Genomic DNA, 16,880 nt, shown 5'->3' with positions numbered 1-16,880 from the left:
CAGCAGCAACAGTAGCAGCAGCAAGCTGTTCCTCCACAGTTGAGAACAAATATTATTATTTACTTTCTGTCTGACTGATAGACTTATAGAAGAATTTTGAGCTTAAAAGGGACTGTAGAAATTAAAGAAAATTTGTGAAGATCCTATTTTGCTCCAGGTCTTACTTTCCATCCCTTAGAGCTTACCTTCTGCAGCAATGGCATTCCAACTTCCATGTGAATAAGGATTACCTGTAGAGTTTGTTAAATACAAACTCCTGGATTCTACCAGAGTTTCTGACCCAGTAGCTCTGGGGAGGGACCCCAGGATTTGCATTTCTAACAAGTTCCCTGGTGCTGCTGCTGCTGTTTTTAGAAAATCATTGCTCTAGAGTGGCACTGTGCAACAGAGATTTAATGCCAGCCACAAATGCAAGCTACATATGTATTTTTAAGTTTTCTGGAATCTGTATTAAGAAAGTAAAAGGAAACAGGGGTTGGATCAATTTTAATCACATTATTTGACCTAATCCACAATCTTGTCATCTCAACATGTAGCCAATATTATAAGTTATTAAAGACATATTTTACTTTTGGGGCGATGGGATGCAGAATTAAATCTTCATAATCTGATGTGCATTTTGTCCTCGTAGAACATCTCATTTGGAACCAGCCACATTTCAAGTGCTCAGTAGCCCCACATTGGACAATATGTGCATGCTTGCCGAGTCACTTGAGTCCTGGTCTGACTCTTTGCCACCCCATGGCCTGTATCCCACCAGGCTCCTCTGACCATGGGATTCTCCAGGCAAGAATACTGGAGTGGGTGGCCATGCCCTCCTCCAGGGGATCTTCCCAACGCAGGGATCAAACCTCATCTCTTATGGATCCATCTTCGGTAGGTGGGTTCTTTACCACTAGAGCCACCTGGGAAGCACCTTGTTGGACGGAATGGTTCATAGTAACGAGTGCATCTTAACCATTTTTTCTTCCCCAGTATACCTGAGGGATAGGCATCCCTGGTGGTTCAGTGGTAAAGAATTTGCCTGCAATGCAGGAGACCCAGGTTCAATCCATGGGTCAGGAAGATCCCCTGGAAGAGGGCATGGCAACCCACTCCGCTAGTCTTCCCTAGAGAATCCCATGGACAGAGGAGCCTGAAAGGCTGCAGTCCGTGGGGCTGCACAGAATCAGACATGGCTGAAGTGACCAAGCAGCAGCAGCAGCATACCTGAGGGAGATGATAAATTTCCAACAATAATAGTAACTCATTAAGGCTACATTTTCTGGAAAATATACGAACAGGCCACCCTTCGTCCATTTGTATTAGGGGCTCATTGAGCTGGAGCAGGTGTAACATACTTAACCAGATGAAAATTGTTATAGTCTTGGCAGAAAAGACGGTTCCAATTGTAGTACAGTGTCCTGTCCATATTAACCTAATGTCTGAATCCTGTGGATTTATAGGCGACATTGGGGTAAGAGAAGGGGAGCAGAAAGAACTGTTTAACAGTGACTCAAAGGAAACTAGGAATCAACAGCATTTGGGGTGGGAAGGGGCTGTCTAAAGAGTGACTTCCAAGTCCTCAGTAAGGAGAACTCACGTATTTTTTCTGCATCTTGCAGAATGGTGCTCACCTTCGATATGGTAGGGACTGCAGCCCCCCAGCTATGCAGGAACAGTGATGCCTAGCGGATGGGGGAAGATGCAGAGAGAGCAATGGGGTGGCTTGGAAGAAGTGTCCTTGTTCAGTGAGTATATGTGAAGCATGATGGGAACTTCTAGAAACACTGGCAAAATGGAACTTAAAATGGGAGGCTGAGGTCCATATAAGCATGTGGGACAGAGTCCCCAGCAGTACCCGGTTGATTATTGTTAGAGTGACCTCATTACATGGATAAATTGTATAGGGGTTCAGATGATTAGCCAGGGATCTCAGGGTAAGCTACATAGACCAAAGCAAGCTCGCACCAAGCTAGGTCTGGTGACTTTGGTTTTGTAAAGATGGAGGAACTGGGTGATGGGGCAGCGGGAGAGGGTGATTTGTTTCCAGGAGAGGAAGCAACTTGAAAAAAGGTCCAAGTGGGCAAGAAGCATTTTGCAGAAGCCGTGTCTGCCTAAAGGAAGACAGGGGGAGCAACAGCTGCAAAAGGTGGACAGAACCTGACCATGTTGGACCCAGAATATAAGGCTTAGAAATTTGGACTTTGCTTCATAGGATATGGGGAACCCTTGAGAGTTTTTTTTAGCGTGGTGATGTTATTAGATTGTTTATTATAGAGAAAATAATTTAGCAGCTGAATGTAGAACAAAATGTTTTGAGAAAAGACTAGAAGCCAGACCAGTTTTGCTGCCCTCAGAAGGGTGAGTTGCTACCTGGACCTGGAGTGAGGTTTGGGAGTAAAGGTAAAGCAAAGATTTGAGAGCTGGCAAGAGTGGAACTAATAGCACTTCTGGAGGATGGTTGCAGAGGTGGGGAAGAAGGAAAGGAAAAGTGTGAAAGACAGATGTTGACAAGGGGCTGGTACTCAGGGAAGCAATGAAGGAAAAGAGAGAGACTAAGGAGAAAGGAGAGAGAAATGGGAGACAGAAAGAGAGCCAGAAACAGACAGACAGACTCCTCTTCCCTCTCAGATAGAGGAGAGGGAAGAAAGACACAGATAATGCCAAGGTTTTGAAGCCAGTGGCTGGTGCAGTCAGTGGTGAGAACTTTAACAGATATAGGGAAACACTTAGAAAAATCTGGTTACTTCAGTTTACTTTAATCCAGGTCTTGGAATCATCACCTCATTAGGACTGTGCAATGAAACTGAAGGCCAATGGCTAAATTTGTTCTGATTGTGACCCTTTTCTGGTACTTACTGGGAGAACTGTGGGCTGTAAAACAAGTGTCCTTGATGAGACAGTCCTACTGTTAAATGGTAAACTATCCCTGTTGCTAGGAGACATACTCCACCATCTTCTGCTGAAGAAGAGAGATGCCTAACTTCTAATCAGGTCAGCTATTGTTCAGAAAGGACTTCTAGTTCAACCCAAGACAGATTTTGCTCGAGTTTAGATTGTTTTTGGAGAGACAGCAGTTTCCTGACTCCCTCCTCAGCCCCTGCCAGGGCAGCAACATCCACAGCCATCCCAGATGGGTCTATGCCTGTGCCACAGACGCAGCCATGGAAGCAGCTGGTCCACTTGTTCAATGCTCGCAGCCTCACGTATCACCACACCACTCCCAAGAGATAGATTCAAAGCCTGAATTTAGAGACATGGCTAGAAATCATCTGCAGGGGGAAATCCAGGCCTTTCTTTCACATTGTTGAGAGAGAGAGGAAGGGAAGGAGGAGAGAGAGGAGAGAGAAAGTACCCTGTGGTAAAATGAATAGGAAAAAAGAAATTTCCACTTATGCTTTATCTGTGGCTCACATTTTGACCATTTCATAATCATTCTCTGGTATGCTTTGGGGAAGAGACATATTAAAGTATTTGAAAAACTCATTTACTATCCTGGCATTCTCTTGATAAGAAACTTACCCTTTTGTTTTCCCCAGAAAAAATCTAACAACTCTGGACTGTTGACAAACATTCCCTTTTGGTGTCCCAACTCCTCTTGAAGCCAAAATGAGGTAATCAAAATTTTCTAAGTAAATATGTAATTGCCCTAATTTGCATATTATTTGCATGACTAGGGATGCAGGGATTTTTCTCCTCCTTCTGTGGGAGAAACCCAACCGCAGGACCTTCTTGGATTTCAACCTGTATCTAGTTTCTTGCCTTAGACACACAGTGCAAAGAGAATTTTCCCGGACATTTAATCTGACCCCTACCCACCCCACCCCCCATGATCTCTCAGTTTTCTTATTATAAGCAAATTAAAATACTCAAACTTCGTCCTGCACCATAGCAGGAAATCTATTCTCTTCCAGAGTATTCCAGAAGACTCTGGAAAGTGATTTCTTACTGAGTAGCGACAGCTTCTAAAGGCTTCTGCTTCTCTCTCCTGGCTTTGCTCTAAGAATACAATTTCTCCTTCATTTCCTAAGGAACTGCTAACACAGTCTAAACTGCATGTTTAATCAGTTTACTAAAGATGACGATAGTAAGGAGAATTACAAAGCACAAAACAAAAATGTAAAGCTCTCAAATATCACAGTCCTATCCAGCTATTCTGTTTCTTAAGTCCTTCTTTACCTTTCTTCCTTGGGTTCTGGCTTGTTGCTAATTGTTTCACTCACATCTTTGCTCTTCTCTCCAAATCCCCAGCTACTGAATTGCAGTGGAAAATGGAAATCCATTAATTAAGGCAATTAACAAAAATCTAACACTTCTCCAGATACTTAGCCACAACTTTTGGCTTAAGGAAGAGTACTTGTTACTTTGTTAAGATGATTTTCACCTCCTTTTGTTTTTTTTTAGGACAGTTTTCCACATTTCATGTTAGTGTAAGCCTTATCATAGACAATCAAAAATTCCTTTAAAGTCTTTCTTTAAAAAGAGACGCGGGCATGCTCAGTCTCTTCAGTGGTGTCTGGCTCTTTGTGACCCCATGGACTGTAGCCCACCAGGCTCCTCTGTCCATGGGATTCTCCAGGCAAGAATCCTGGAGTGGGTTGCCATGCCCTCCTCCAGGGGATCTTCCCAACCCGGGTACCGAACCTGCGTCTCCTACATCTCCTGCATTGACAGGCAGATGCTTTACCCCTGAGGCTCTGGGGAAGCCCTAAAAAAGAGCTATTACCCTCTACATGTATATCAACCACTCCCACCTAGCAACAACCACAGTCTGTAGGCAGATTTTTGTTCTCCAAACAGAACCATTCTGAAATATATACTTCTCTGCTGTCCTCAATATCCTTATTTCTATTCAGTGGAACAGAGGGAAAAAAAGAATGCCTAACCTTGGAATTAGAGAATCTGTGAAGGAAAAAACAGCCAACAAAGAAGTTAATTATAAATATTATTCAAACTCTTTAAACTATGTGAAGGAAGATGATGTAATGGAAAAATTGCACGCTTGAGGTTCTGGCAGATGACAAACCTGCATTCAAATCAAAGTCTAAGAACCATTTGCTCTGTGTTCTTGGGCAAGTTACTAACTTTTGTAAAATAGCAGTAAACATGCCTGCAACATGGGTTGTTGTGAAAATTGAGAAAATGTATGAAGCACTTGGCATCTAATAAGGGGCTCAGGAAATAGTCCTTCTTGTCCCACTCCTCAGGCTAGTAAACTGCTATTGTTAGTCAATATATTAACTGGTGCCTTAAATGCCTTGGGATTATTAACCAATGAAATAAACTGTTCCATTAGTCAGTTTAGAAGCCAAGCCCAGTCAGACTCTCACCTATTCTCCACTCTTCCTGTTCTTTTACTCTCTTTCCCATCCTGCCTCTGTTCTTTCTACTCTCCACCCCTTTTCTCCTCACTCTCATTTGCTTCTTGCTGTGTAATGGGAAACTGTCTATTGTACAGTGCCAAAATAGAGTTAAGTGCTTATTCTAATTATTGAATAACATCTTATATTCCCTCTTTTTCTTAATTCAAGTAAAGTTGTCTTTAAAGTTGTCTGAGAAGCATAGAGTATAAACTGGCTTTAAGTGTGCTCAGTTGCTCAGTTGTGTCTGACTGCTTGTGACCCCATGGACTATAATAGATTGCCAGGCTCCTCCGACTATGGGATTTCCCAAGCAAGAATACTGGAGTGGGTTGCCATTTCCTACTCCAGGGGATCATCCCAACCTAGGGATTGAACCAAGTCTCTTGTGTCTCCTGCATTGGCAGGCTAATTCTTTACCACTGAATCTCCTGGGAAGAACCACCTGATCTCAGCTGATTTGGGAAGGTGGGGATGGAAGATTTTGGTCCTCAGTAACAAAGAGATTCCTTACCCTAGTTTCAACCACTTTGCTTCTTATTTTATTATTATATGCTCAGTAGTTACACATCTGCAGATATTGTAGAATGAACAAACAGGAAATCATAATTTCTCTGCCATCATCCATCCAGGTGTTGAAAACCTAGGAGTCATCCTTGACACCTCACTTTCTTTCCTACCCCACAGCCTTTTGGCTCTACCTTCAAGATAGATTCTGTGTCCACTCACTTTCCCTCATGTCCAGGGCCACTACTCTAGCTTCCTGGACTTCTCAAAAAGCCTCTTACCAATTGCTTTGTGCCTACCTGCCAGCCCCCCAGAAGTCTGCAGACTGGGGAGAGTGTGTAGACCAGCCAGAATAGGGTTGATAGGTTTAGCAAACAAAAACACAAAACACCCAAATAAAAAGTAATTTAAGGTTATCAAGTACTTTTCAGTTGTATAAAATGTTATTAAAATTATTTTTATACTGAAAAATTATTCATTGTTTACCTGAAACTCAAATTTAACCGGGTATCCTGTATTTCTTTTTGGCAATCCTAAATTATAATCATTTCCTTAAAAATGTAGATGATGAGATGGAATGAAAATAATAGAGTGTGAAAATGATAATTACTTATAGAATTACAGGAATTAGAAATATCTGATGGCCAGCCTGTGGATTAAGAACTCTCTCTCCCAAATATTTTTTAGCCACATATACTATGTATTGTACTCTATAAATGAGAGCTGTGGTCAATCTAGAGAGATGAATCTCTACAAGAATTCTTACCTACTAGATTTGCAACAGTAAAACAGCCCAAGAACCCTGCACATAGGCACATTCACATAGGTGCATTATGTACATTTTTTAGAAATAAATTCCATTTTGGAATATTTTAGATGCAAGAAAGTTACAAAGATAGTACAGAGAGTTCTGGAATATCCTTCGCTTACTTTTCCCCAATGCTAACATTTTGCACAATCTTGATACTTTTGTTGTAAGTTGCTTTCACTAGCATCCTTTTTCTGTCCTTAGATACAACGTAGGACCCTATGTTGTGTTTAGTTGCCGTGTCTTCTTAAACTCCTCTAGTCTGTGCTAGGTTCTTAATCTTTTCTTGTTGTTCCATGACCTTGATAGTTGTGAAGAATATCAGTAGATGGTTTTAACAAAAATTTCCATCTCCACTTCCAGATAAACACCTGGTTTAGAATCACAGAGATGGAAGGGGGAAAGCATAGAGGTTTAGCGTTAGGACATCTGAGTTCTGATCCTGCATTATATAATTCCTTCAGCAATGGGAGTCTAACTTTATCTGTTTTAAAGTGGGCATATTGTTACCTTTCTCCCTGGGTTTTATAAAGTTTAAATGAGATAATATTCAGGAAAGAGATTTATGATGAAGCATCAAATATATGATCATCAAAAGGAAATTTATATTTCTAATGTCTGAGTTTTCCTATCCTGCAGATTTGTATAAAGTGGAGATGGAAATCAATAACATTCTATTCCAGGAATTTTTAAATAACATTCTCAGAAAGCTCTCCAAAAGAAAAAAGTGAAAGCATAAATCAGATCATACCAATCCACCAATGATGTTCCGCTGTTTTCTAAATAAAGGCCAAACTCTTTGCCAAGGTTTTTCTAGACTGACACTATATATGCCTCTGGCCTCAGCCCTGCCATTTGCTCACTCTGCTCATCGAGCTGGCCTTCTTCCTGTTCTTACATCCAGTCAAGCCCACTGAATCTGCCATATCCTTTGCCTGGAATTCTCTTCCTTAGACAGTTACCTGGCTGGCTCCTTCTTTCAGTCAGACCTTGACTCACGTGTATACTCTTTAGTAGATCTTCACTGTCCTCTCAGTCTAAAGCACACCCTCCATCAATCCCTGTCACATCACTTGGTATTTATTTGTTTATTTGACTGCACCAGGTCTTAGTTACTGCATGTGGAATCTAGTTTCCCGACCAGGGATCAAACCCAGGGCCCTCCTGCATTGGGAGTGTGGAGTCTTAGCCACTGGACCACAGGGAAGTCCCATATCATTTGGTTTTATTTTTCATAACACACACTCCATTCTGAGATTCTCTTGCCTGTTATCTGTCTCCTTCATTGAGCTGCATGAAGTCCGGGAATTTGTCCAGCCTTTTTCCTGTTTCATTCCCAGAAGCTAGAATAAATTCCCAGCTGATAGGTAGGTCCTCAATAAATACTTGCTGAACAAATGACTCTATCACCGTAGCTGAACAAAGAGGTAGGTCCATCCAGCTTGGTAACACTGCTCTGTCAATCCATGTCACCAGTTCAGTTGGTGCCTCTATTAAGACAGGCAGGCATAGTGGCCCAGAGAAGATGAGAGAAACTGCATTATTGCTTGTTAGATTATATTCTGTACTTTGTTGACTCAAGTGCCTGCACTTACAGGCTATGAACAAAATGTTGCAAAATGGTATATGTAGTCTGACCCTTGTAATACTCATACACAATAAAAATTTGTTGAATGAAGCATATTTTTTCAAAAACGTGTCTATATACAAATGTCTGGAAAATGGCCTGAAAAAACAAACAACCAAATGTAAAAAACAGTAAGTATTCTTGGGAATGAGATTGAGTAATACTTTTTTCCTTTGTATCTTTAAAATTTTTATATCATGAGAACAAAATTATAATCATTTCTATAATTAAAAAATAGCAATAAAATTATTTTCATTTTTACAAGACAAGAAAGGATTTACCTATAAGAAAATTGATATTTGAAATGAAGTACATGAAAAGATATGAACAGATGGTTGACAGAAAAGGAACTACAAATGACTTTCAAATATATGAAGATATGCTCATTCTCAAAGAAACATGAATTAAAACTACTCCAAGAAGTTTTTTTCACCTATTTGACAAAAAGCCCAGCTCAATTATACAGTATGAATCAAAGCTTGATAATACATTGATTGTGGTTTATTGATCTTTTAGTCTTTTCTTACATCTCCAGGGCATTGCCCAAATGGTTATTTCATTGCTACTTTTTCTTTTAACTCTAGAGAAGTAGTTCTCAAATGCTGTGTTTTAGGATCACTTGGTGGGCATTTAGAAATCCTGGTGCGCTCGTGAAAAGATGTTCAGCATCACTAATTATTAGAGAAATGCAAATCAAAACTACAATGAGGTACCACCTCACACCAGTCAGAACGGCCATCATTAAGTAACAAATGCTGGAGAAGGTGTGGAGAAAGGGGGGAATCCTTCTACCCTGCTGGTGGAAATGTGAGTTAGTGCAGCCACTATGAAAAACAGTGTGGAGGTTCCTCAGAAAACTAAAAATAGAATTACCATACGATCCAGCACCCCCACTCCTGGGCATACACCTGGACAAAACTCGAATTCAAAATGATACATGCACCCCTATGTGCGTAGCAGCTCCATTCACAATATTCAAGACACGGAAACAATCTAAATGTCCATTGACAGATGAATAGTTAAAGAAGACGTGGGACATTTATACAATAGAATACTGCTCAGCCATAGAAAAAGATGAAATAATGCCATTTGCCACAACATGGATGCAACCCGAGATTATCATACTAAGTGAGGTAAGTCAGAAAGAGAAAGACAATTACCATATGATATCACTTATATGTGGAATCTAAAATATGGCACAAATGAACGTATCTACAAAACAGAAATAGACTCAGACATAGAGAACAGACTTGTGGCTGCCAAGGGGAGAAGGGGTGGGGGAAGGGAAGAGTAGGCGTGTGGGTTAGCAGATGTAACTATTATATATAGGATGGATAAGCAAGATCCTACTCCATAGCACAGGGAACTGTATTCAATATCCTGTGCTAAACCGTAATGGAAAAGAATATTAAAGAAAGAATGTCTATATGTGTATAACTGTGTCACTTTGTTGTATAGCAGAGATTAGCACAACATTATAAATCAACTATACTTCAATAAAAAAATGAATTAAAAAAGAAGTCCCGGTGCCCAAGTGGCAACCTATACCAACTAAATCAATGTTTGGGGGAGTGGAAACCAGGCATAAATATTTTTTTGAAGATCTTCAGAAGATTTCAATGTCCAGCAAAGTTTGGAACCCATGCTACAGTGTTTCTAGTCAGTATTGAGAGGAAGCCTTTAGTATTGAGCCCTCTTAAGGAAGCCCTCAGTATTGAGCAGCAAGACCACTACTACACTGACAGCTTACAGCCATCTCTGTTAACATGACAGCTTTCTTTCCAGGAAATTCTTGTCAGGGAAGAAAGAATAATAACTTTGCTATTTGCTTTTGTCTGGGCAAAATAGTTCGTTCATCTAGTCAAAGAGCTCTCTTCTCAGAACAATAGACTGTTTACCTGGGCAAACAGTTCACTTGTCAGACAGCTGTGTACTTACCCAAGACTTGACCGTCACCTTGCTGCATCCACCAGTACTAAACTATCATGTCATGAATCTTGCCCAGTCCCAATCAGATTCCCCACTTAGAGCTTCCTTAAACCACTTGAACCCAGACCCCCTAGACCCTGTAAATATGCTTTCCTCGGCATTGCTTGATTAGCAGGTTTTTCTGTGGACATCCCTGGTGGCTCAGACGGTAAAGCGTCTGCCTATAATGTGGGAGACCCAGGTTCGATCCCTGGGTCAGGAAGATCCCCTGGAGAAGGAAATGACAACCCACTCCAGTACTCTTGCCTGGAAAATCCCATGGATGGAGGAGCTGGTAGGCTACAGTCCACAGGGTCGCAAAGAGTCAGACATGACTGAGCAACTTCACTTCTGTGGTCTTCAGAGAACTTAACTTCTGATAGTGTAACTTCACTGCCCTTTATCTTCACCTGCATTTCATTCCTGTGGGCTAGGAGGAAGAGCTTCCTGATCTCGATCATGTGAATCCCATCTTTTCCTATAAATCCCGACCCCCCAATCATTCTGTTTTTTGGAACCTTCCCCTCTTTCTAGGAAAACCACTCCTGCGTTCCTTTACTCACACATTTGCAGTACTTCTGACATCAGAACTGAGGGTTTTCTACACAGCAAACAATTCTCTGCAACACTAGTTGTGCTGTGCTGTGCTTGGTCGCTCAGCTGTGTCTGACTCTTTGCAGCCCCATAGGCTGTAGCCTGCCAGGCTCTCCTGTCCATGAGGATTCTCCAGGCAAGAATACTGGATTGGGTTGTCATGCCGCCCTCCAGGGGATCTTCCCAACCCAGGGATCAAACCCAGGTCTCCTGCATTGCAGGCAGATTCTTTACCATCTGAGCCACCAGGGAAGCCCAAGAATACTGCAGTGGGTTAGCCTAACCCTTCTCCAAGGGAACTTTCCAACCCAGGAATCGAACTGGGGTCTCCTGCATTGCAGTTCTTTACCAGCTGAGCTACCCGGGAGGCCCCAGTTGGGTGTCCTATAATTCAGTTCTGACGCTATCTACCTGTGAGTATCTCACTTCTACAAGGGATCCCTCACTTCAGATACCAGTCACGAGTCGTAGATGGTCACCTATCTATCATCTGACCAGCAAGCTATAAACCAGGGTTCCCATAACCCCCTACTTGGATTCAGTAATTTGCTAGAAAAGATCACGAAATTCAGGGGAACACTTATGTTTACCAGTTTATTATAAAGGACGTAATGAAGGATCCAGGTGAACAGCCAGATGAAGAGATACCTGGGGCAAGCTGCGTAGGAAGGGGCAAACCACTCTGCAGGCACTTCCTGACCGGGAAGTTCTCTGAAGTTGGTAATTCTGGGATTGTTCTGGAGGCTTCATCACATAGGCAGGATCAATTCTCCAGTCTCCTGTCCCTCTCCCCTTCCTAGAGGATAGAGGGTGGGTGGAAAGTTCCAAGTTTCGCCTCACGGCGTGGTCTTTCTGATGACCAGCCCCCAACCTGAAGCTACCCAGGGGTCCACCAAGAATTGCCTCATTAGAACAAAAGACATTCCTAGCACCCAGGAAATTCCAAGGGATTGAGGAACTCTGTGTCAAAAACTGGGGTCAAAGACCAATTAGTAGAACAAAGGATGTTTCTAGTGTTCTTACCACTTAGGAAATTCCAAGGATTTTAGAAATTTTGTGCCAGGAACCAGGGGCAGAGACAAACATACATACATATATATATATATGTGTGTGTGTGTGTGTGTGTGTGTGTGTATATAAAATTATTTTCATAACCTCCCTCCTGACTCTTCCTGTCATCTGGTTTGCTAATATTTGCCCAAATTGAAAAGATAATCATTTGACCTTGTATCTCTTCTCACAATTATTTTCTGTCCATATCCTTGAATGCATGAAGTGTCACCACAGCATCACCTTCGTGGGCAGCTATGCCTCTCCTAGTTTTCTTTGCCTGACTCACCACACAGCTGAAACTTTTTCTTGCACATCTTACTAATGACCTGTTTATTGCCACATCTAATGGTCTTTCATCAGAGTTCCTTTTGATGACCCCACTGGATATACACTTACCTCATCTCTTCTCCCTGTTGTTGTTGATTTTTTTTTTTTTTGGCTTTGATGACATGTCACTTTCTCCCTGTTACCACCTCACTTTCCTTCACTCACTTTCTCTCTCTCCCCCTTTTAGTTCCTCTTCCTTGCCCCAGTTACCATCTGTAAGTATCCTCCAAAACTCCAGTCAACTCACACGCCATCTCTGAAGGAAGAAACTTGTGACTTCAACCCTCACCTTCGAGAACAACTTCTACACCAGTAATTCAAGCACGGGATAGAGCAGGTGCTTCACAAATACCCTTGAATTAATTATCAAGTAGCTGATGAAGATGAGCACATCATTTCCATGGAGTGTCTCATACACAGTACCAGCTGGAATTGGCAGCAGACTTTGCATCTGGACTGAGCAAGGATGTGTGCTCAACACTGAATGTGTCACCTGAAGCAGACTGTTCCAGTAGCTCTGTTGTATCTTAGAGAACTCATGACTCCATTCTCATGATTGTCAATCAAATCCCAGCTGCACTGCCTACAGGACGCCAGCCTAAGGTCTTTGGCCAGCCCTCAACATAATGAGATGGAATTTACTAAAGGAAAATTGAGAAACACCCCCTTGAGGATGAGATCTCAGAGCAGCAAGTCTTCACTCTCCCTCTCCATTAGGCTACAGGGGGAAACACATGTGACCTTTCTGGTGTAATGGGGACATGGTAACTATCTTGCTCTCTTGTAACTCTATCATAGGTACTGAATTAGAGGTGGAAGAGGGTGTGTTCATGAGTTATCCCTGAAATAGCTCCGGAGACATGCAGAACTGCCGTTGAGCAAGTTATGTTTATGGTTTTTCTACCCAGTTGTTGTCTAACAAATATGTTTAAAGCAGCATTTTAACAGACACGGTACTAAGTGCTATGGGCTTCCCTGGTGGCTCAGTGGTAAAGAATCTGCCTGCCAAAGCAGGAGACTCGGATTTGATCCCTGGGTGGGGAAGATCCCCCTGGGAGAAGGAAATAGCAACCCACTCCAGTATTCTTGCCTGGGAAATCCCATAGACAGAGTACCCTGGCAGGCTACAGTCCCTGGGGTCACAAAGAGTCAGCCATGACTTAGCGACTAAATAACGACAACATACTAAGTGCTGGTGATACTTGTCCGATGCATCCAAATTGCTCACACACACTTAGGTCCCCACACAACCACATTTATGCTGTGTAACATACAGTTAGACTTGAAATCAGGACAAAGGGCTATCATATTTGTCATAGTTTTGCAAGGTGTTTTCACATCCACTATCTCATTTAATATTCTTAACAGCCCAAGAAGATGGGCAGAGAAAATAGTGTTGATTCCATTTTATGGAAGAGGATATCAAGACTTAAAAAATGTCACATGCAACGTACTATGTTTAGCTTACGGTTGAGAGCCGGGACAGCAAGCCAGGTGACCAAGTAGAATTCCCTGCTTTTGTCACTACCCCGTTCTGCCTTCCTACCTCTTTTTCCTCATCTGTATGAAGAAGGTGCTAGGCCGGTGGCTTTCTGCTATGGTCCCATCAACTATAAGACTCTCTGGGTCTGTAACCAGGGCCCTCCAGCAAGGGAGCTCCCAGTCCGGGAGGGACAGTTGGACCAAAAAACTAACAACTCTGTACCTCCTAGGGTTGTGTGAAGATTATAGTATATAATATACTAATCCAGTGCTTGTGTGTGTGTGTGTGTGTGTGAGATTGAGTAAAACTAGATGGAGTTGTACTTTGTAGGTACCACTTTGCAACAGGTATTTCTCCAGGTTCTCCTTAGTTTTCCAGGTATCTGCTTTACTCAGGAGACTTTGGGGCAGGGATCATGTGATACCCACCATCACTAAGAATAGTGTCTTCTTTAAAAAAAATTAGTATTTGTTTTATTTTTGGCTGTGCTGGGTCTTCGCTGCTGCATGCACTTTGCTCTCTTTGCTGCGAGCAGGGGCCACTCTCTGGTTGTGGTACGCAGGCTTCCCACCACAGTGGTTTCTCTTGTTCCAGAGCATGGGCTCCAGGGCTCAGGGCTTTCAGTAGCTGTGGCTCCCAGGCTCTGGAGCACAGGCTTAATGGTTGTGGTGCATAGGCTTAGCTGCTCTGTGGCCTGTGGGGTCCTCCTGGACCAGGGATCGAACCTATGTCTCCTGCATTGGCAGGCAGATTCTTTACCACTAAGCCACCAGGGAAGCCAAGAATAGTGTCAACAGGGATTGTTGAAGAAACAATGGGTACATTGAGGCAGGTTGATCTTAGAGAGGGAGGTGGCTTGATCCATGTGCCAAATTCTCACCTCAACACACATTTTTGCGTTTCTCAAGATATCTAGTTTAGTATGCTTTGTGGGAACCCACCGTGGAAGTTTAACAACTGTAAAATGGGTGCAGGGGGCAGATTTTGAGTAGAGAGGAGGATGAAGAGGAAGAAGAAGGAAGAAAACAGGAGAGGATGGAGCTAGAGCATTCAAATGTGTAAAAATGCTTCTGTCTTCACAGACATTAAGTGCCAGGACTTCATCTGTCTCGCCATCCCCATATTTTGCCAGGACTGCAACCGGAACTCCAGGTCTGCCATGGAGACAATCTCATGATGACATTACGTTCCAGGAAGTCTTGCTGAATGCACAGCAGCGGCAGCCCTGGCTCCCCCCTCATTCCTCTGGGAGCCTGCAATTTGTGTTGTTTTAGGCTCTGTGGCCCAGGAAGCATTATTAGATGGAAGTGTGCCATCTCCCCACCCCGGCTCCCAGTGCTGTCTTTGTGGCCAGTGAAGTAAATGCATCTTGTGCCTCTTAAGAAATGTGGGACAGGAGGTCGGGTGGAGCCCTGCCAGCGTGACAGTGGAGGTGCGTCAGTGGCTCAGTGGCAGGTGGCAGAGGCCAAGGGCTTGGGAATCACTTACAGTCACGGAGATTTCTTTCTCTTTCAGCCTTTGCCCTCTGATGGGAATGAAGCAGCAAGCCGCCAAGCCACACAACGGAAGCCTGAAATGAGATGACTTGGGCAATTTGCACAAGAGTTTCCTTCTTTAAATAATTACAGAGTCGCTATCCCTGGGGGCATTTGCTTATTGGCTGCCTCAACAGTCTTCTTCTTTTTTTTTTTTTTTTTTAAAGCAAGTCTCTTAAAGACTCTGCTCTTGGTCTTACATGCACTTGCCCAGACTTGTCTTATTCTTATAGGACTGATGTTCTACTGTTCGAAAGTTAGGAAGGAGCTGACTCTGAGCTGGAAACAAGGGCAGCAGAAGGTCAAGATAGTGGGCTCATTTTGTGCATGAATCCCAGAGAGAGAGTGCCAGCCATTGCAGGAGGTGGGTGTGAGGGGTTGGATGTGCAAAATGGGGTCTAGCTGGCAGCCCCCGGGCAATCTGCTGATGGTGGGTTGGAAATGGCAACTGTTGAAAAACACTGAAAACTGGGTTGTTTCTCATCTGAAACATGGCGTCTGCACTGACTGTAAATGATCCCCACAGGGAACTAGGCAAGGGTGTGCTGGTAAACTGGCTCTTTGGAAAGAAAAAAAAGGAGTGTTGGTTTGTAACCTTAGTAAATACTTTGACTCTGGCACATTTCCAGCTACCACGGTTAACCTGCCTGCCAAAATCCCAAATGTTTAACACTCCTCTCTCTGGAACTGGTACCAGCAGCTCCAGCCTGCCACTGGCTAAGAAACAAATCTCTACTTGCCACTCGCAGGCCAGCTTTGGGTCCACATGCAATACTCCCCCCCTGCCCAAATTAAAAAAAGAAAAAACGATTGGTTTCAGTTTTGCCACTTATTACATGTGTGCTTCTTGGCAAGGACTTTACTTTTTCCAAACATAGCTCTCTCTTTTGAAAAACAAGAGTTCAGGTTATGCCATGTAGTATCTTTGCCAAGCTCATACCGCTCTTCCCTAAGATCCACATCTTCTGTCTCATGTGCTATGCTTGGGTTAAGAGATTCTGCACCTGTGGCCTGAGCTGATTAAACAAACTGAATGGCCAGGGGCCAATCAGATCTCTCCTTTGATGATTAGCCCAGAGCAATCCCAAGCTTGAATTTGCGAATGGAGAGGCAGAGAGAGGGGGACCCAGGCAGAGAGAGGGGGACCCAGGCAGAGAGAGGGGGACCCAAACAGAGGAAGTCCTCTGCCACCTACCACATCCCTCAATCTATCTGCTCTTTGCTCTGATTGTTCAGCTTTGTCTTGGAGTCGTGGAGATGTCCCAGTTGCTCCCAATAAACTTTCTTCTAGCTCTCAGGCCAGTGAGAGTACGACTTTGTAAACTGTAAGTAATAGAGCTTTAGTGAGTTGAAGTGAAGTCGCTCAGTCGTGTCTGACTCTGTGTGACCCCAGGGACTGCAGCCTGCCAGGCTCCTTCCATCCATGGAATTTTCTAGGCAAGAGTACTGAAGTGGGTTGCCATTTCCTTCTCCAGGGGATCGGCAGAAATGATCTTCAAGGTGTTGTTGTTGTTGTTGTTGTTTTTGTTTTGAGCTCTAATATTACACCAGTGGTTATCTAAGTATGGTCTTCCCACCAGCAGCATCAACATCACTTGGGAATTTATCAGAAATGCCCCACCCCAGACCTATTAAA

At 43.1% G+C, this 16,880-nt stretch overlaps 1 long non-coding RNA gene across 2 annotated transcripts in view; it reads left to right on the top strand.

The window, feature by feature from the left end:
• The window catches only part of LOC105610700 (uncharacterized), a 174,382-nt gene that overhangs the window by 133,870 nt on the left and 23,632 nt on the right, over positions 1–16,880 (top strand). The window contains exons 6-10 of one of the 2 annotated variants that reach the window (XR_006059608.2): positions 3,522–3,596; positions 12,414–12,990; positions 14,792–15,141; positions 15,225–15,608; positions 16,481–16,569. This is a non-coding gene — a long non-coding RNA (uncharacterized LOC105610700). The remainder of the gene's footprint in view (positions 1–3,521; positions 3,597–12,413; positions 12,991–14,791; positions 15,142–15,224; positions 15,609–16,480; positions 16,570–16,880) is intronic. The other variant, XR_009600339.1, reaches the window with a different exon arrangement.

Source organism: Ovis aries, chromosome 4, assembly GCF_016772045.2.
Source record: "Ovis aries strain OAR_USU_Benz2616 breed Rambouillet chromosome 4, ARS-UI_Ramb_v3.0, whole genome shotgun sequence".
Lineage (NCBI taxonomy): Eukaryota > Metazoa > Chordata > Mammalia > Artiodactyla > Bovidae > Ovis > Ovis aries.
Note: the sequence above shows the minus strand (reverse complement) of the source record. Positions and strands in the feature narration are given on the sequence as shown.